A 20471-nucleotide genomic window follows, 5' to 3' on the forward strand; every position below is an offset into this window, starting at 1 on the left:
GAGGATGGTGACAAGGTCAAACCTGGTGGAGTGGATTAAGAACTTGACTTGGATTCAAATTCAAGTTCCTACACTAATCAGCTGTTCATTTCAGTCACCCAGTCGTGCCCGACTCTTTGCGATTCCATGGACTGCAGCACGCCAGGCCTCCCTGTCCATCACCAACTCCTGGAGTTTGCTCAAACTCATGTCTGTCGAGTCAGTGATGCCATCCAACCATCTCATCCTCTGTCATCTTGGGCAAATCGCCTAACACCGGAGGGTAGGAGGACCCTTTTGCGTTTATATGGATTTACCTAGAGTTTTTCCTTCCTCAGACCTGCAAGGGCATGTTTGTTTCATGCTTCTCCTTTGTTAGATGGCTGTTTTTGTTCACTACTATAACCCTACCACCAGCGCAGGCCCTGGATTGTGAAGACTCTCCATAAATTTTGGTAAAAAACCTAAACAAATAAATAGTACTGTAAACCCCTCACTAGTCCTGGAAGATGGTATACATCAGCCCAATCAGCTTTCAGTAACTGGGAGAAGCGTCAGGGGAGCACCTGGCTCCATCTCTTCTGGGATAATCCCGTGGCCACGCTGGATGTGAGGCCTGATTCCATCATCACTGCCCAGCTGGACACAAAGGAAGTGAAGACCTCCCCTAGCCCAGAGCCCAGTATAAGTACAAATCCAGGGCAGCCCACTCTGATGTCAAGTCATGTTGCATTCATGAGACTTGTGCCTTCCAGGGATGGGGAAGAGCAGAGAAGGGTCTCATTTCTCCCCATGACCATCTCAGAAGACTGAATTAGGGGTGTAGGGAGGGAAGAGGGGAGAGAGAGAGCAGCCCTCACTTAGCACAGAGGGCTCTGGCTAGCAGATTGTCTGCCCTTGACATTGGATGCTGACACCTGCCACCTCCAGTGCTGCCAAGACACTGGGACCATTGACCCCCAAGGTCATAACCACACCAGAAGCTGAGGAGGCTGTGACTGGGGTGGGGCGGGACAGGCAGGGATAAAACCTGTACAGTCTTTCACATCATCATTTGCATTTTTGAGCCTTCTAAATTATAAGTGCCCCAGGCAGAGACTATTACATTCAACGGGGTGTCTAAATTCCTATAGCTTTCAGGCATTTATTCTTTCCGGAAGTATTGAGATGCCAGGAGGCAAAAATGGATGCCTCAGGCCCTTTCTGGTGGCAGATGTGCAGCCAACACTCTCAGGCTCCGGGACGCCTCCCCTGCCCACTTTGCTCCAGACTGGCTTTCATCCCACGTGCAGTGGCCACCCTAGAGGTGGGGGGTGGGGATGGGAATGGGAGCAGCCAGGGCAGCCTGTCAGCACCCCCTCCAGGCCCTCTTTGGGGGACCTTCTCAAGCCTGAGGCCCCCTCCCAGCCTGTGTGAGGAGGCTATCTCATCAAGTCTCACCCAAACTTGGGAGAGTCAGACCCAGGTGGAGAGCCCTTCCTGGCTCCAAGATTGTGCCTGCTCTTTCCTCTGTCCCCCAACAATAAAGCTAAGGTCTCAGGCAGCCAAACCTGCCTCGCAGTGGTGTTGCGAGAACTCAGCGAGAACTCACAGAGAATGGGCTGGCGGACAGCAAGAACAATGGATCATCCTGAACCAGCTGCAATCCGTGTTACTGGAACCCCACCTCTGGGCCTGTTACCCAACCAGTGGCAGTGTCCTCCAGCTCTTATGCCCCACAGAACCTGAGGTGTAAGACAAATGGGCTCCAGGTGTGGTATTTACCATGGGCCTTCTGTTCACATCTCCTCGAGTGAGAAGAAGAGAGCTCCAGGCCCCCATTTACATTTCTGGAAGCAAGAGACAAACAGGCTCCAAGACTACAAATTTATTACTAGACTCCTGCTATATTTTGAGATCTATACCTTGATACAAAAACCAGCAACAGGAATAGGGTAAATAACTGGACACTGGGCATTTTTATGGCAGGAAAAGAGTGGGACTAAACCCTTTTAAAAGATTAAAGGTCACACACTTCCCATCCTTGGGGTAAGGAAGACACTGTGCTTGCTCAAAAGTCTTCATGGATTCAAAAAGGTAGGGGATGCCAGGCCATAATAAGTCTTGCTACCCCCACCCATAAGCCTTTTCTGTGAGATCCATCTCCACTGAGGGGGGCGTGTGCACCCAGAGGAGAGGCCCAGAGGCAAATTAGTTATGGGGTCAAAACTACACAACTGGCCACAAAGAAGACAGACCCGGAAGACTGGCCCCTTAAAGAGGACTTAAACTTTCCAAGAGTGCAACTCTCTCTCAGTTCGCCTGTGCATCTTTCCATATGTACTTATCTTTTCAACAAACTTTTTACTTTACTCTTTACCTTCTGCCTCCTTGCCTGAATTTGTTCTCAACAAGGCAGGCAAGAATGAAGGACTCAGGCCCTCACCGCTGGCCCCTGTGGTCCAGTGGTTAGGACTCCCAATCCCAGAAACGAAGACCTTGCTTCCAGCTACTGCTCACTGCTGCTTGCTGCAAGCTGCCGCTTACTGCAGCCTGCCTCCGAGATCAAACGTTCTCACTCTCACGTTGCTCGTGCGCAGCAGGGTCTGCCTGGTGGGAAAGCCCAGGGCCCTCCTCCCCTGGCCCAGGCCCTGCCCTTGGGAGTTTCCTGTCTGATGGAGGAGGCGAGGTACAACTCTCACGTGAGGTCAGGGCAGGAGGGAGGAGAAGGGAGGTGCACTGGCCCTCAGTTGACCCTCATCCCTAGCCTGGACCTGCACATCTATAGTGCTCACCAGGACCGCTCCTGCCTCCTAAATATCCCTGCCCTTTGCTGATATTACCAGCTGATCAGAAAGGTTAGGCAGTGGGGGTGGAGTGGTGGGCTCCAAAGCCAGCTCGCCAAGGCCCCACAGTGAGTTTTTCCTGGTCTCACTAAAAACAGAACATTCAGAGCTGCCTCTCTCAGGGGAGTCCTCAGCTCTAGAGCACACACATATACACCGGCACACACATGCACACCCCAGCCTGCCCCCGCCTTAAGCACAGCCTGCAGCCACAGCCACAGTCCCTTAGGCCCCCGGCAGGCCTCAGTGTTCCTGTTATAATAACAGAGCCAAGGACCTCATTCCCAGGAATCCCTGGGACCAGGCCCTCAGTCCTGGCCACCACAGTGTCTCCTCGGGGGTCACTGGAGCTGAGAAGATAAAGAGCTCCAATCAGACCTGTGGCCAACAGTTCCAACAGGCCCGGCAGATGGTTCCTGTGAAAGTGGTTGCAGAATCTCGAGGTTTCAAGAGGGCCAGAGGAGGGCAGGAAGAAAGGATCTTGGGAGTCTCAGCTGAAAGATGCCAGGATGGGAAGGCTCCCTCATGGTCAAGGATCTGGGGGTCAGCCTGGCAGGGCCAGGGCCACAGCATCCACTGCCCCAGGGCTGGCCTGGCCCAGGAGCCACAACACCCCCGACCCGACTCACCAGGTCTTAAAGGATGTACAGCACAAATCCACCCCTGACCCAAGAGCTGTGACAAGAGAGGTCACTGTTGTGTCCCTTCCACAAATACCTGTTCAGGACCTGCCAGGCAGTGGGTTAGGTGCTGAGGCTACAGTGAGAAACACAAGAGGCACGTGTCTTCTCTGTGTGCCTGCCTCGCAGAAACCTAGATTCAAGCACTGAAATACATGTATAATCACAAAGATGCTAAGCTCTAGGAAAGGAGCTGTAAGAGCTAGGATCAGGAAAACCTGGCTTCCCGAGTCATGGCCAGTGGGTGGGGACTGGAAGGTGAGCAGGAATCACCAGGCACAAAGGGAAAGGGGCCTTTGTGTTGAGACCCTTCGTGGCAGGAGGCCTGTCTCTGGAGCTGAAGTCAGGGGTTGTGGGAGGGGTGGTTAGAGGACAGAGGAACAAAGAGAAGAGATGGGGCTCTGGAGAGGAGAGGTGGAAGGAGCCAGACTGGGTAAGTCCAGGGAGAGCCCGTCTCCTTAGGAGACGCTGTGTGGAGGGCCAGGAGGAGTCCTAGAGGGGCCAGCATCCTGGGACCAGTGGGGTCAAGTCCCACATGGCCTCATATGGCCACAGTCACCAGGGAGGGATGGAGGGAGTGCAGTTTGGGATCTGGCTGGTCTGGACCGCAGTCCCCAGATGTTTCCAACCCTTCCTACAGCCCCCTTATTCCTAGTGTCCAGGCAGCCTCATCCCCTGTCCCCCTGTTAGGTAGTTAGAATAGGAAAAAACAGGAGTCCAGAATGGTGATGGCTAAAAGATAAGGAAGGAAAAAGCCCACAAAAATAGAACAAAGGACGGTCTGGGACCAGAGTGAGGACCTCAGGTAGAATGAACAGCGCTCCTGGCTAGCCCAATTTACACAGGGCCGGCCCAGGGGGGGAGGAAAAAAAACATAAAAAGGGGAGCCAAAGGGCCTGGGGGCTCTCTTCCTCTCCCCTGCTCGCAGGCGCACTCCCCCACTCTCTTCCCTTCACATCTTTGGGGGAGATAGATTTTCCTGCTATGTTCTAAAGAAAATAGAGCTGTAACACGGAGCTATAACACTGATCTGTCCAAAAGCTATAACACGGTCTGTTTGAGACCTGAGAGCTATAACACGGTCGGTCCGAGAGCTATGACACGCCGAGTTCTCTAAGATCCGTCGCTTCAAATTTTTGTTGAGACGAGACAGAACCGAGGAAAATACACTCGCCTGACAACCCCAAGTGATCTTTTTGATGAGTTTCACTACAAATCTTTTTCTCGTGTGGCTCCATCTTGGACCCTCATTTTGCTCATTTTTTTTACCCAAGAAGAGCTCTCCCGCATGACTCCCTAACCCCTGAGGTCCAACTGTTACCGAGTCACGCTCACTCTGCTTGCCGCAGGATAAGCCAATAAGTCTGCGAGATGAGGTGTTGAGGCAAGGGATATGACTTTATTCAGAGAGCTGTTTGACCAAGAAGATGGCAGACTAATGTCTCAAAACAATCAGCTTGTGGGCATCTGGATGCCAGGTTCTTTTATGGATCAGAGATGGGGGGAGGTAAGGAAACAAAGTGAAAAGACCATTTAATTCTTGCAAATATTTCCTAGACCGGCAAACCTCAGGCAGGGGGATGTGTTAGTTTCACTGTCTTATAGCCATTTCATGGGTGGTGTGAAATGGAATATCTCCTGTCATATCACAAAAATGCCATAGCTATCTGCAATTCCAGCCCCCCAAAAGTGAATTTCTGAGCTGGTAAGCAGCAGATAAGTGGAGCCATTTCCCACACAAAGAATTCACAAAGAATGTCACAGTCCTTCACAGGTGGGCAGGGTCAGGCTATCTTGCTGTGAGCCAAACAAAGGCACTCTAGCCCAAGGGTCAGGCGAAGGGGGACAGGGGCAGGGCTCCTTGAGGCAGGCCATTATGTATGCCTCTAATAAGAAAAGTGGCAAAATAAAAGTTAAAATCACAGAAAAAGATTTAGTACAGAGTCAAAATTAACCCACCTGGGTTACATAGCCAGGCCCCGAGCCTGTGAGGAGCCTGGTCCATCCCCAGCAATGGGTTCTGGACTCCACATATAGAGGGAGGAGCTCATACAGTCCTCATAGGGAGCCAAGCTTCCCAAACAGCCCACCCAGGGGAGTGTCCCACCCTGGCCCCCATGCTCAATGGACCACCCATTCTCATATCCCTCGGGCAGCACAGCTCCTGGCCTCTCGGCCTTGTACCAGAGATAGTCACGGGGCCCACCTAGTGCCCACCCAAAGGCTCCAAGTCACCACCCTGTGGCCCCCAACCTTCTGCGCCACTCCACCTAACTGGCCTAATGGGGTCAAGACCCTGGGAGCTTCAAATTGTCACCTGGAGAAGGTGGAAATCCTATTTGGTGGGGAAAGGGACATGTCCTCCTTTCCAGTGTGAAAAAGGGTGTTTGATTTCATACAGTTGAGCCAGGATAGGACAGGACACAGTTTACTTATGTTCCAAACACTGTTTGCAAACATTCCAAACACTGACAGGCCCAGGGTACTGGGTCCACAGCTGCAAACAGGGTAGGGCCTGGAGTCTCTGTGGCCAGTCCAAAAGGGGACAGCATGCCTTCAGTACAACCAATTATGTGGGCAATGCCATGTTGGTAGAGAGCTTCCCTTCCATCTCTCCTTCTGTCCGTTTGTCCTGACTGTTCAGTTGGGGCTCTGCTGGGTGGTGTGCTTCCTCCCTCCAGCCCCCATTCCTCCTCTGCTGGGCAGCATCAAGCAGCACCTTTGCAGTCGCTCGGCCAGCCCCATGGACCTCCTGTCCTTCTTCAAACAACCAGTAGCAGCCACCACGACAGTCATTCACATGGCCTTGGGGCTGCTGGAAGAAAAGTTACAACTCCAGGCATCCAGATCCTTCAGTGTCGCTGGTACTTTGAAGTGGAAGAAAGCCAGATGGCAGGGAAAGGGGTGGGGGTGCAGGATGCACTCCTTGGGGCGTTGGGAGGGGAGAGGAAAGGGATGGGAGGTATGGAACAGACCTGCTCAAGAAGCTGGAACCCTGCCCACCACCCCACCCTGAGATGTGCTAATGAACCCCAGCTGTGCTGCTGTCCCAGGCCAGTGACTGCGCTCCCCAGGAAGAAGCTGAGAAGTGCAGTAACCAATATCGCACCATCACCGGGAGATGCAACAACAAGTGGGTGCTGGAGTGGCACCTGACCTGGACCCTGCCCACCAGCCCACCCCGAGATGTGCTAATGAACCCCAGCTGCGGCTGCTGTCCCAGGCCAGTGACTGCGCTCCCCAGGAAGAAGCTGAGAAGCGCAGTAACCAATATCACACCATCACTGGGAGACGCAACAACAAGTGGGTGCTGGAGTGGCACCTGACCTGGGAGGGAGTCGGATCCGCCCGCCACTCCTTCCCAACCCTACTGACCCCAACACACCCCCTGCTGTGGGAGGAGACCCTGGCTTGGGGTCTCCAACCAGCCTCTGGCATGCTGGCTGCCAGCCGAGAATGAAGACAGGCTGTCTCTCCCCTTCGGCTGGACCCCGGCAAGAGGTGCAACAGCTTGCCCCTCCCCGTTGTGAGTCAGGACTGAGGGGCTGGAGGATACTTCATCTCTTCTAAACTTGGGGAACGGAAGCACAGCCAGAGTGGGCCAGATAGGGCTTGAACCAGGCTCTCCCGTGGGCTGGCGGATAACTCTGGGCAAGGACTCCAGCTGAGTCAGTTTCCTCAGCTGTAAAACAGCTGTAAAACCCACTCCAGATTACTGTTATGACTATTAAAGTCCTTGATATAAACATCAATATAGGATGTGATATATTAACACTTGTGTTTCCCTGGTGGCCTAGACAGTAAAGAATCCACCTGCAATGCAGGAGACCCAGGTTTGATCTCTGGCTTGGGAAGATATTAGTAGTAGCCATTATAGTACTGTTTCTTCTGAAAGAATTCATGTCAAAGTACCTTCAAGAGCAATACAACTTAATGTAGCTCTATGTATTGACCTATCTCTCATTTAACAATTTATCAATTTTCTATTCATATGTCAATATCACAATCTATCATCTATCCATCTATCATCATCTATTTATCAATTTTTCTTCCATTGCTCATTCCATCTATCCAATTCTCTATCATCCATTACCTAGCAACCAATCCTTACATCTCTGAATCAGTTCTATTATCTAATTATCCATTAGTCTATATAAATCGATCTATCATTTATCTCTCTGGAGGAGCTGGTGGGGTCTGAGTCAGCCAATCTGGTCTGTTCCCCTTTCTTTCCTCCTGGAATCCTCAGAAGCCAGGATGGAGAGCATCTCTGTAGGAATGACAGCCACACAGGAAGTGGGACAAAGCAGGACAAGGGAGGGGAGGGTGGGAGAGGAGGAGAGGCTGTGTTAATGCCAGCGGGGACAACCTGTCGCCCCCTGAGTTCTGGGTTGGCTCTGACATGTGTGGGGTCAGAGCCCCACACTGATTGCTCTCCCCACCAGGTCCAGGCTGTCTCCAACCAGACCATGCACTTCTGCTGCGAGAGGCTGACCTCTGACCACGCCGGTCCCTTAAGTTCATGCAGTGTGGCCAGTTCATTGACTGTGACTTGGGCTTCCCCACTGAGTCCCCAGCCAGAGTAGCTTTCACTGAGGGTATCGACTGTGAGAGCACCTGTGCCCAGCTGCCCTCCTGCTTCCCCATCAAGGTACTTCAGTCTCCCAGGCTCCATCCCCAGCCAAGAGCTGGGGCTGAGCATCTGGAAGCCTAGAGTACCTGCCTTAGGGAGCTGCCTGAGATGCTGGAGTATCAGACAGCAGCAAGACACACAGTCGGACACACACACCTAGTTCTGTATGTGTTGGAGGGGTGAGGGTAGGGCAACCTGCCCGGAGGTTCAGTGCAGGCTTCACAAAAGGGGAAACAATTGAGACTGGCATTGAGCTGTGGGTGGCATTCCGACAGGGGAAGCCTCCGGGCTGCTGCTTTTGGAAGCCTTTAAAGTCTCTTAGCACTTGTCCTTCCCTCCCTCTGGGGTGGGCCGAGGCCCCTGCAGTTCCCACAAATCCCTGGGTCCGGTTGGGAGGACAGTGCTCTGCTTCATGCTGAGAGCAAGGATGCTGCAGGACACTAGGGAAGAAAAGATGGACTCCAGGGAGCAGAGCCTCTGCTGGGCACGGAGCCGCCACCCGCCCCCCCCGCCCCCGCCCCCGCCCCCCAACACATGCACATGTTCACTCACCCTTACTGTTCTCACAATGTGTCATGTGAGGGCCCCTGGCTGGCTCCTTCCTCCGGCTTCTCTGGGGAGCCATCCCCTATCTTCCTAGTACCATGACTGACTTCACTGCCGGCTCAGATGGTAAATAATCTGCCGGCAATGCAGACCTGGGCTCAATCCTTGGATCAGGACGATCCCCTGGAAAAAGGCATGGTAATCCACTCTAGCCTTCTTGCCTGGAGAATCCCATGGACAGAAGAGCCTGGCGAGCTACAGACTATGGGATCGCAGAGTCAGGCTTGACTGAGCAACTAGCACTTCTGACTTTTAAATCTAACACAGCAAACAGCACCTTAATTTAAAGTTACATTACTCTATGTGCAGGTCTGTGTTCAATGAACTGCCAGCTCCCTGCAGCCTGTCTGGAGTTTTCTTCACGATCTCCAAGGCACCCAGCACAGAAAGGGGCTGATGTCTGCTGAATTGAGTGGCGTGAAAGCAGCACAAGCCTTCATGTCAGAGAGCTAGTTTCCACTCCCCTCTCTCCCCCTGAGGAGCTGTCCTTCCTCTCTCTGAGCCTCAGTTTCCCTGTCTGTAACATGAGGATCTAAGGCCTCATCCATGTCTAACCTTTCATGACTCCATAGCACCAAGTGCTAAGGATGCTTAGGTAACCTGATGAGCAGCCTTTGTCTGGATGAGTCAAGGAGGATTTCCTGGAATAAGAGAGTTTTTGCTTTTGTTTTTAATTGAAGTATAGCTGCTTTGCATGTTGTGTTAGTTTCTGCCGTAAAACAACTTGAGTCAGCTATATATATACACACGCCCCTTCCCTCCTGAGCCTTCATTCCACTCCTGTAGGCATCACGGAGGCTGGAGCTGAGCTCCTGTGCTACATATAGAGCAGCTAAGAAGGGAGTTTTGGGCAAGGCTCTGAAGCACGTGGGGGATGACCTGGAGGGGTGAGCTTGCTCAGGAAGGGCCCCCATGTAAGTGACTCCTCTTCCACCTCAGACCCCGCCCAATGACCCACGCATTGCATCAGCAAGACTGCATCTCCTTCTTCTGCTTGGTACAAAAGCAAAAACAAAGTCCACAACCAGATCAATGGACTCACCTCCTTCATGGACGCCAGCATGTTGTATGGCAATGAGGTCGCCCTCGCCATGTAGCTCCGCAACCAAACCAAGTTCCTGGGGCTTCTCACACTCAGCACCCGCTTCCAGGGCAACAGCCAGGCCCTGCTGCCCATTGACAACCTGCACAATGACCCTGCCTCCTTGCTGACCACTCGGCATGCATCCCTTGCTTCCTGGCAGGTCAGACTTGGGGGTGGACTGTCTTGTCTCCCTAGGAAAGAGCCATTCCCAGGTGCCAGGAGGGGAAGCCCAGAGGGTACTCTGTGGGGGATACTTGGCTTCAAACCTCAATATTAGGCACATAGATCTGTGCGTGGTTCCCAGAATCAGTATGTCGGAAGGAGTTCTTCTGCAAAACCAGTGTGTGTCCAGAGATCATTTCTTGACTCTCTGTACCAATAAGGGCCTCATCCCCTACACAGTCCATCTGGAGTGGTGCTGATTGTTTCAAAAGCCTGCCTCATATTGATCCAGCGTCCATCTGTTGCTCTTCACTGAGCTTCTAGACCCTCAGAGAAGAAGCTCTCTCTCTTTTTCTCAGTAACAGCCTCTTTAATTACCTTAAAGCAGCTTTCACTTCCACTAATAATTTTTCTACTGTAGGTTAAATTTCCTTAGGAGCCAGTTTCCTCCCTGCACTAGCTAGACACTGGCATTTGGTACCTTCTTCCAGATGCATAATCCAAAATTTCCTGGGGGTCTTTCCCCTCTCCTCTGCTCTCTATCATCATGATGGCCATCAGTTCTGGTTATTTAAGATATTTGAATGTGCCATCTCTCATCCTTATAGCTCCCCAGAAAAGGCAGCATTAGCATCACCCTCGTTTTGCAGACGAGAAGCTCAGCGAAGATAACTAATGCACCCCAGAGCAGAGTGTCCGATGGCAGAGTCCACATGGGGACTGGAGTCAGTGCAGTGGCCAGGTCTGGGCTCTTTCCACTCTGCACTACCACCTCCTTCATAGGGAGTTGGCTCCAGCCCCCTTTCTAAGGACTGCATGTTTCTTTGTTTCTGTTAAGAGCAGCAGGCTGCTTGGTCTACGTAAGAGTAGATTGATTAAGACCACACACAAGGGCTTAGCTCAAAAACAGCAAATGACTGTGTGTAAGGCCACCTTCAGGACAGCACTTTCCCTCTTGGCCTCGAGGAGAAGGTCTGGCTACAGAAACAGGCTCTGCTTGACTCTCCTTTTTTCTCCTTCCCTGGGGCTCCCTGGGGAGAGCAGCATGATACAAAGCCCAAAGCTAAGGAGAAGTCCAGCCCCCAGGACAGACCCTGCAGAGGGATGCAACTCACCGGACAGGTGGACTCAGTCTCAAAGGCAAGGCTTCTAGAATCACCCAGGACCCCCATCAGCCGTGGCTCTGATCATCCTGCCAAGCAGAATCATCAAGCAGAGGTTTTCCTTCCCCAAACCAGCAGCTGCCCCATGCTTGCCCACTGTACACAAATCCCTTCTAGGAACTTAGGGAGCTGAGACTTAGGCACCCCTGTCCTTCTCCTCTGGGCTGTTGTGTGGGTCAGTGAAGCCTCACAGCACAACTGAGGAGATGGAGGTCCAGTGGGGGCCAGGAATTTGTCACAAGTCACTAAGTCTCACCACCTCTTTCTAGTCCCCAGAGCTGTGTGTCTGCCTTAGCAGAAAGACATTTCTCTGGGAAGGACTGTGGTGACTCTGAACTTGGGGTTTTCAAGGTGATACCCGGTCAACTGAAACCCCAAAACTGGCAGTCATGCACACTTGGCTGGTGACTGAGCTGAGACGCCTGGATCCCCGGTGGACTGGAAACAAGCTGTACCAGGAGGCTAGGAAGATCGTGGGGGCCATGGTCCAGGTAGGAGGCCGTGGGCCTCAGCATCCCTTAGGAGCCATGAGAAGGCACAAACCAGAGAGATGTGCCTCGAGTCAACTAGGGTGATTGGGGGTGTTCCTGATCTACAACCTGTACCCTCAACTCTGCCACTAACTCACTCTGTGACCCTGTTCATGTCATCCTACCCCTCTGGGCGTCAGTATCCCTCATCAGACAATGGGACATTAACACTGTCACAATTAACATAATGCCGAGAAAGAATCAATGTGTCTGAGCACCCCTTCGAAAAAGCAAAAAATCTGTCCAAAGACAGTGGAGTAGGTGGGCAGCCACTAAAGTAACTTTCCTCCTCCATTTTTTCTTTCAGATCTTCACCTACCAGCACTTTCTGCCCCTGGTTCTGGGAGAGAACAGGGCCAGGAAAGCCCTGGGGCCCTCCCAGGGGGTACCATGCCAGTGTCTTCACTCTGGCCTTCTACTGCAGCCACACCACGCTCCAGCCCTTCATGTTCCACCTGGACAGCCAGTACCAGGCTTCAGCACCCAACCCCCGAGTCCCACTCAGCTCTGCCTTCTTTGCCAGCTGGCAGACTGTGTATGACAGTGACAAGGTTCCCCAGGGGCAGGTGGGAGTGGGGGTGGAGCCCAGCTTAGTGCCAGGAGGCCGGGCCTCTGCTGATCATCTCCCCAGGACCATGAAAATAAAGCAGGTGCCACCAAGACCTTCAGTCATGAGTCTGCCACCCCCTCTGGGATTAAAGGATTTCTAAAAGGGGAGGAGATGAGCGGCTGTGGTCCTGAAAGGAGCTTGCCTTCCACTCCTTCTCCAAGAAGTGTGTGAGAGGGGAGACTTCTTGCCCTGTCAGCTCCAGATTCCTACGTGTCCATCCAGGCCCCTGTTTTCTGATACAAACCTGATAGAGGCAAATGACTGGCTTGTCCAGCTCTGAGCTAGCTTGGCATCGTGTGATGACCTCTGGGCTTCCAAGAGGCCAGTCCAATCTGTGCTGTTCACACTCCCTGCCACCCAGTGGCATTGACCTCATCCCCCGAGGCCTCATGGCCACCACCCCTGCCAAGCTGAACCTTCAAGATTTCAGGTTAGTGATGAGCTCCAGGACCGGCTGTTTCAGCAAGTGAGAAGGACCAGGCTGGACCTGGCTGCTCAACATGCAGCGGCAGCTGGTACTACAGCCTTCCATGTGAGGGGGCTGCCGGCCCCTCCTCCCAGGCTGCCCCAGAGCAGGGCTGCTGGTGATGGTGGTGGGGAGCGGGGTGGGTCAGGGAAGATCCTTGGTGCCTCCTTTCTGACTGGGACTGTCTATAAGATGTGCTGAGGCTGATGCAGTAAAGCATCCCTGGGACCTCCTTTTTGTTGTCCTGCCACATCTTCTCCATTCTCACCAGGGTCTCTAGCTTTAGGGACACAATAGGTTGGAGACACGAGCTGAACAAAGACACCAGGACTTTCCAAGTAGAAAAAAAGAAGGAAAAAAAAAAAAACCAGTAGCTTTAAAAGGCAGGGAAGAGCTGCCCCTGCCCACCACCCTGGCAAGGTCCAGGGAGGAAGTCCCAGGGATACAGAAACTGGATCTTGGCTCTGAGTGGGGAAGGGCAAAGAGCCTGAGAAGTAGGGAACCAGTGGACTAAAAGTAAGCCTGCCTTAGTTGTTTGGTAAGGACACAAAAAGACTTTATCCCAGGAAAGAAGAAAACTTAGATACTTTGCTAGAATCTTTAATGGACATTAACTCTTCCAATCCTCCCAATGACCTTGCAAGCAGCTGTGACAGCCATTTTTATAGATGAAGAAATAAATTCAGAGACATCTAGTAACTGGCCCAAGCCCACATAACTAGGAAGTAGTACAACTCGAATCAGGTTCAAAATTTCTCCTTTTGTCCTCCTGTTCAGTTATTGAAAGTTATTGAGCTAACAGGTTCTTTCTTTGTTGTAACTCACTGCACCTTTGCTCCGTGAGAATGTAACTCTGTTTAATACTTTTTGAGGCTGACATAGATTAGAAATATAAAGAAAAAACACTTCAAGGGAAAATAAGTTTTCTGGTTGAGCAGTTTTTATTAAAAGAGGGTCATAAAATGTCCACAGGCCTCCAAGGCCAGAACCCATTAGCTCAATAATATGTTATTGTTGTTGTTCAGTCACCAAGTCTGTCTGACTCATTGCAACCCCATGGACTGCAGCACGTCCAGCTTTTCTGTCCTTCATCATCTCCCAGAATTTGCTCAAATTCATGGCCATTGAGTCAGTGATGTCATCTAACCATCTCATCCTCTGTTTCCCCTTCTCCTTTTGCCTTCAATCTTTCCCAACATCAGGGGCTTTTCCAATGAGTCAGCTCTTTACATCAGGTGACCAAAGTATTGGGGTTTCAGATTTAGCATCAGTCCTTCCAATGAATATTCAGGGTTGAATTCCTTTAAAATTGACCAGTTGGATCTCCTTGCAGTCCAAGGGACTCTCAAAGGTCTTCTCCAGCACCACAATTTCAAAGCATCATTTCTTCAGTGCTCAGCCTTCCTTATGGTTCAACTCTTGCATCCATACATGACTACTGGAAAAACCATAGCCTTGACTATAATGGACCTTTGTTGGCAAAGTGATGTCTCTGCTTTTTAATATGCTGTCTAGGTTTGTCATACTTTCCTTCTGAGAAGAAAGCATCTTTTAATTTAATGGCTGCAGTCACCATCTGCAGTGATTTTGGAGTCCAAGAAAATAAAGTCTGTCACTGTTTCCACTTTTCCCCCTTCTATTTGCTATGAAGTGATGGGATCAGATGCCATGATCTTCGTTTTTTCAATGTTGGGTTTTAAGCCAGCTTTTTCTCTCTCCTCTTTCACCCTCATCAAGAGACTTTTTAGTTCCTCTTTACTTTCTGCCATAGGAGTGATATCACCTGCATATATGAGGTTCTTGATGTTTCTCCCAGTAATCTTGATTCCAGCCAGTGATTCATCCAGACTGGCATTTTGCAGGATATACTCTGCATATAAGTTAAATAAGCAAGTGACAATATACAGCCTTGTCATACTCCTTTCCCATTTTTGAACCAGTCAGTTATTCTATGTCCAGTTCTAACTGTTGATTTTGACCTGCATAGAGATTTCTCAGGAGACAGGTAAGGTGGTCTGGTATTCCCATCTCTTTAAGAATTTTCCACAATTTGTTGTGATCTGCACAAAGGCTATGCTAAAGCATAGTCCATGAAGCAAAAGTAGATGTTTTTCTGGAAACCCCTTGCTTTCTCTGTGATCCAACAAATGATGACAATTGGTCTCTGAATCCTCTGCCTTTTCTGAATGGAACTTGTTTATCTGGAAGTTCTAAGTTTACATACTGCTAAAGCTGAGGGATTTTGAGCATAACCTTACTAGCATGTGAAATGAGTGCAATTGTATGGTGCCGGGGTCCAGCCCCAGCAGGATCCAGGGGTACCCTCAGGAGAGACAGCACTGGCGTCAGGAAAGAGAGACAGAGAGAGAGAAAATGACACGGGGTGACCAAGCTTCGGTGAGCGAGGCCCATAACTTTATTTTCAAAAGGAACTTTTATATGTTGACTTGTACATAGAGGGAAATGAAAGATGCAGTCATGCAGAGTCAGCCCAAACATTACATCTGTTTTGTCTTTATCGAAACCAGGATTTTTTTCTGCATACCTTTCCCATAAACAATGTTGTGTACATTATCTTCTGGCCTTGGAGGCCTGTGGACATTTTATGACCCTCTTGATAAAGGCTGCTCAACCAGAAAACTTATTTTCCCTTGAAGTGTTTTTTTCTTTATATTTCTAATCTATGTCAGCCTCAAAAAGTATTAAACAGAGTTACATTCTCACGGAGCAAAGGTGCAGTGAGTTACAACAAAGAAAGAACCCGTTAGCTCAAAAGTCTGATGTGGTTAATTCCAAGGCTACTACTTGTTTTTCTTACATTCCAACTATGTCAACTAATGCACTCCCAGGTGCACAATGGATAAGGGATATGGGCACTTGGCAGCAAACATTGGTTCAGCAGTGAAATCCTACACCAGCACCATTCTAATAGTTTTTAACTCTTCAAAAGGCTCTATATTTTTAGAATGTTTTAGGCTTCCCGTGCCTCTCACAGTTGGGAGGCTGTGAACAATCACATGCGTAGCTGCAAGTCTGGATAAACCTGCCAAGCAAGCTAGAATGCCAACAGAGGGGGTTTGAATTGAAATATTCCTTTCATGACCAGGAGACTTATTAGCTAGAGCCCTAAGTTGATTTTCTCCAGAGAAAGGTGGTCGGGGATAGCCCCCTGTTAATGTCAGAAGAGTTGATGAAACGCATAAAATAGTAAGACAGACAGATTCTGGTTTTGGGGTAGATGCTCGAGTAGGTCCAGGGGGTCCCTCGAGTCCTGATCCACCTTGCTCATCAGGTCTCTTCCACATGACCTTGTCATGGGTGGGATCTCCCGTGCTGGCTCCTGGCAGTATGGTAGTTTGAACATTCTTTGGCATTGCCCTTCTTGGGATTCTTTCTTATCCTGTGGCCACTGCTGAGTTTTCCAAATTTGCTGTCTTATTAAGTGTAACACTTTAACAGCATCATCTTTTAGGATTTTAAATAGCTCACTGGAATTCCATCACCTACACTAGCTTTATTCATAGTAATGCTTCCTAAGGCCCACTGAACCTCACACTCCAGGATGTCTGGCTTTAGGTGAGTGATCACAACATCATGATTATCTCATCATTAAGAACTTTTTTGTATAGTTCTTCTGTGTATTCTTGCCACCTCTTCTTAATCTCTCCTGCTTCTGTTAGGTCCTTACCATTTCTGTCCTTTATCTTGCCATCCTTGGCATGAGATGTTCCCTTGATATCTCCAATTTTCTTGAAGAGATCTCTAGTCTTTCTCATTCTATTATTTTCCTCTATTTCTTTGCATTGCTCATTTAAGAAGGCCTCCTTATCTCTCCTTGCTATTCTTTGGAACTCTGCTTCAGTTGGGTATATCTTTCCCTTTCTCCCTTGCCTTTCACTTCTCTTCTTTTCTCAGCTATTTGTAAAGCCTCCTCAGACAAATAACACTTGCCTTCTTGAATTTTTCTGTGAGATGGTTTTGGTCATGTCTTCTGTACAATGTTACAAACCTCCATTCATAGTTCTTCAGGCACTCTGTCCACCAGATCTTATCCCTTGAACCTGTTTATTATTTCCACTATACAATTATAAGGGATTTTATTTAGGTCATATCTGAATGGCCTAGTGGTTTTCCCTACTTTCTTCAATTTAAGCCTGAATTTTGCAAGAAGGAGTTCATGATCTGGGCCACAGTCTGCTCCAGATCTTGTTTTTGCTGACTGCATAGAGTTTCTCCATCTTTGACTTCAAAGAATATAATCAATGTGATTTTGGTATTGACCATCTTGTGATATCTGTGTGTAGAGTTGTCTCTCATATTGTTGGAGAAGGGTGTTTGCTATGCCCAGTGTGTTCTGTTGACATAATGATGTTACGGGAAGGCTTTGGCCAGAGCTTTGCTTATCTCTCCCTCTCTGTATCTCCTAATTTCCTGTCTAAATGCAACCTGAAGCCCCATCTCCCTCTGCTAATCTTTGGCAGTGTATAGTAAAGGGTGGGCAATTCCTAGTGCACCTAACACAGGACCAGGCAGGCACATAGCAGACACTCAAGAACCTGAGTGTCTTTCCTTCCCTCCACTTTGGTGCTCTGACAGAGTTGTGGCGCCTCCTGCTGGAGATCTGAGATTGCTAGCTGCCCAAGTTAACCACACAGCAAATTCCTGTTCCCTTTAAGCTGTTTCATCCTAGCTCTTACAGTCTCCACTAACCCCTTCCCAAGTCTATTACCCAGTCTGGAGTTGGAAGGCCTGGTTTGAGCTCCATGGAATGGTGGGGGTGTCCTTGGAAAAGTCACAGTTGCTCAAGCTCAGCAAATACCCATTGATAACATGAGGATTATAAAGTACTTCAGAAATGTGAGGATCCTGAGGATATTCACACAGCAGTGCCTATTAATGGGAAACATCACATGGTTTTCCTTTGTTCAGCTTGGGGATAGTGTTTGGGAGTTGTAGTTTAGTGGACAGCATTTGGAGTCTCTTTGGGTCATGGCAAAGCTATCCCCTATCCTGATGGTCCCATCATATCATGTGATTTGGTCCTGGTGTGGGATCCTGATGGCTGAGAAATCAATATGGCTAATCTTTGTTTGTTTCTGAGTGGGTAAAAAAAATTTTTAATTAAAATTTTAATTTTTAATGTAAAGTTTTAATAATTAAAATTTTAAATTTTAAATTAAAATTTTAATTTAAAACTTAATTTTAAATTATACTGATATATAATGTATCATAAATTTATCCTATAAAGTATATAATTCAGTGATTTTAGTATAAAGTTGTACATCATATGTAATATCAGAACATTTTCATCACTCACAAAACAAACAGTAATAATAGTCACTCCCCACCCCCACCCCAACCCCTGACAATTACTAATCTAGCTTTCCATGTTTGCCTATTCTGGACCTTTCATATAAACGGAATCATGCAGCAGGTGGTCGTCTTCTGAGCAACTAAATTTTATCCATGCTCTTCATTTCTTGGTTTGTTCATTGACTTATTCAGTCATTCTACAAATCTGGGAGTCTTTATGTTCTGAGTACTGTCTTACTTATGCCTAGTTAATGCCATGATTGTATCATTGTGGTGGTGAGTGTTGGTTTACAACAGCTTCCTACATTAGGACATACTCCACAGTGTATGCACGAAACACAGCTGTCTGCTCGAATTGAAAACCAGAGAGCAGTGGTTCGGTCTTTGGAAAGTTCAAGGCCTCTTCTGCCAGCAGGGATTTTGTTCTGCCCAATATTGCCTGACCAAACAGCTCTCCTGGGACAAATCAGGACAAACTGTGGTGAGCAGACGCCAATGGGAATCTGCAGGGGGAAGACAAAAATGCTCCTGCCCTTTGCCCTACAGGGTACAATGCTTAGAGGCGCTTCTGCGGGCTTTTTCAGCCTCAAAATCTGGCACAGCTTAGCCGGGTTCTGAAAAACAAGTCTGGCAAGGAAGTTCCATCACAGAGCCTCTTTTGCCAGGGGCCCGAGTGGGGCCTCTTCTGGCTTGTCTTGAGAACCAGTTCCGAAGAGCCCAAGATGGAGACAGGTAAGTGGACCAGGGCAGAAAGGCACTAGAATTTCAAGACTTGATGAGAGCATATTCTTTTTAGCTTCATCGCTTCCAAGTTCATAGGATCTGAGACCAGGAGGTTTGGTCAGAGGGAGAGAGGCCACTTGCTTAAGCTGGAGGCACCTTTAACCCAGGAGACAAATGTCTCAGCCTGGCTCTTTCAGGCTTGAGGATCCCAGAAAACACAGGCATAACAAGCTATTAATAAATCTGATTTCCCACCACCAAGTTTGTGGTTTAAGACTTGACTCCTCATTTGGATTTGGCATTGACCTGGGTTCAAATCTAGTCCTGGATACTTAAAATTACTGTGCACTTAAAACCAAGGCAATTTATCTGACTGCTGAACACATTTCTTCCTTTATAAGATGGGAACCATACAGGGATTTTGCAGGGATTTTGGAGAACTGAATGAAATAATGTCACCCTGTGGTTAAACTCCCTCACACACAGCAGGTGCTCACTTCTGTTCATCCCCCGCAAACTTCACCCACGTCTCTCCACTGTCCTGGTAGGTTCTGGGGGCAGAATTGAGGTGTTTTCACCAAGAGACAGCGCATGACCCCAAGCCACATCTCCTTGTCTCGAACTATGTGTGACAACCCTGGTATTGCCACCGATCCAAGAGGCATCTTCAGGGCCAGCTCTGCCCCCAGGGCTTTGTGCCCTGCTCCTACATCCCCGGCCTGAACGTATCTGCCTGCAGGGGCAGATGAAGCCTCCCCAGGTAAGGGGGCCTCCTCCCACAGCCTGGGCTGGCTCAGAACTTCACATCCGTCCCTGGACAGGACAGCCGAGTCCTTTCAGGCCTCTAAGCAGGAAACACAGAACTCGTCTCGAGTGCTTTCCCAGTGGCTCCCCAGTATGCTAGCCTCTGGGTTGATAGCTACTCTCAGGGCCCAGGGCTTTGGGGGGCAATTAGGAAGTATCCACCTAGCCTCAGCTGAGTCATCAACGCCCTAAAAGAGTTCTGCTTCTGGACATCCAGCAAGTCCCTCACTTGTCCGCCTGTGCTGCTTCCGCAAGAGTCTGGCCCAGGCCTCTCACCTTGGAGACCAGGAAACCTGGGGAAGACCACAAGGCTACCTTCTTGCCTGGAGCAACCGTTTCCTGCTCATGCTTTTGCCAGCTGTGGCTGGCTCTCTGGCTGGGAGTGGCGGCCGGGACGCCCAGCAGCGATTAAACCTTCCACCAGGCAACCCTCTCACATGTCAGGTCACACATCAGCACCACGTACAAGGGCTCAAGGGCCAAGCAAGGGGTTCTGGGAGGCCCAGGCAAGAAGGAGGGTTTCCAGCCACTTTCGACCACTTCCCAGCCTGTTCCTGACCCATGCCCAGAAATAGGAGGCCAGAGACCCAGCCTCCAGCCACCCCATGGTCTTCCTCTGAAGCCTGCAGGGTTGGCAGCACTCGCTGCTTCTCCCAAGAAAGCACTGCTGAGGGCAGAAGCTGTTCCTGCTTTGGGCTGGGGATGGGGCGGCGTGGAACCTGTCGTATACTTCACTCCAGATGTTTCAGAGGAATGCTGCTAAGACACAGCCGGCACTAACCTTGAAGACCCTCCTGGGGGCTGAGTTTGGAGAATCCAAAGAACCTCTGGAATAGGAAAAGGCAGGGAAGGGCGGCAGTGTTAAGGGCCCCAACATTGAGGAGAATACCTTG

General features: G+C 49.6%; 1 pseudogene; it reads left to right on the forward strand.

Moving 5' to 3' along the window:
• The first annotated feature begins 488 nt into the window (after positions 1–488).
• LOC138083566 (eosinophil peroxidase-like) lies at positions 489–19523 on the forward strand (annotated as a pseudogene).
• The last annotated feature ends 948 nt before the right edge of the window (positions 19524–20471 follow it).

The sequence above is a fragment of the Capricornis sumatraensis genome, chromosome 8 (genome assembly GCF_032405125.1).
Source record: "Capricornis sumatraensis isolate serow.1 chromosome 8, serow.2, whole genome shotgun sequence".
Lineage (NCBI taxonomy): Eukaryota > Metazoa > Chordata > Mammalia > Artiodactyla > Bovidae > Capricornis > Capricornis sumatraensis.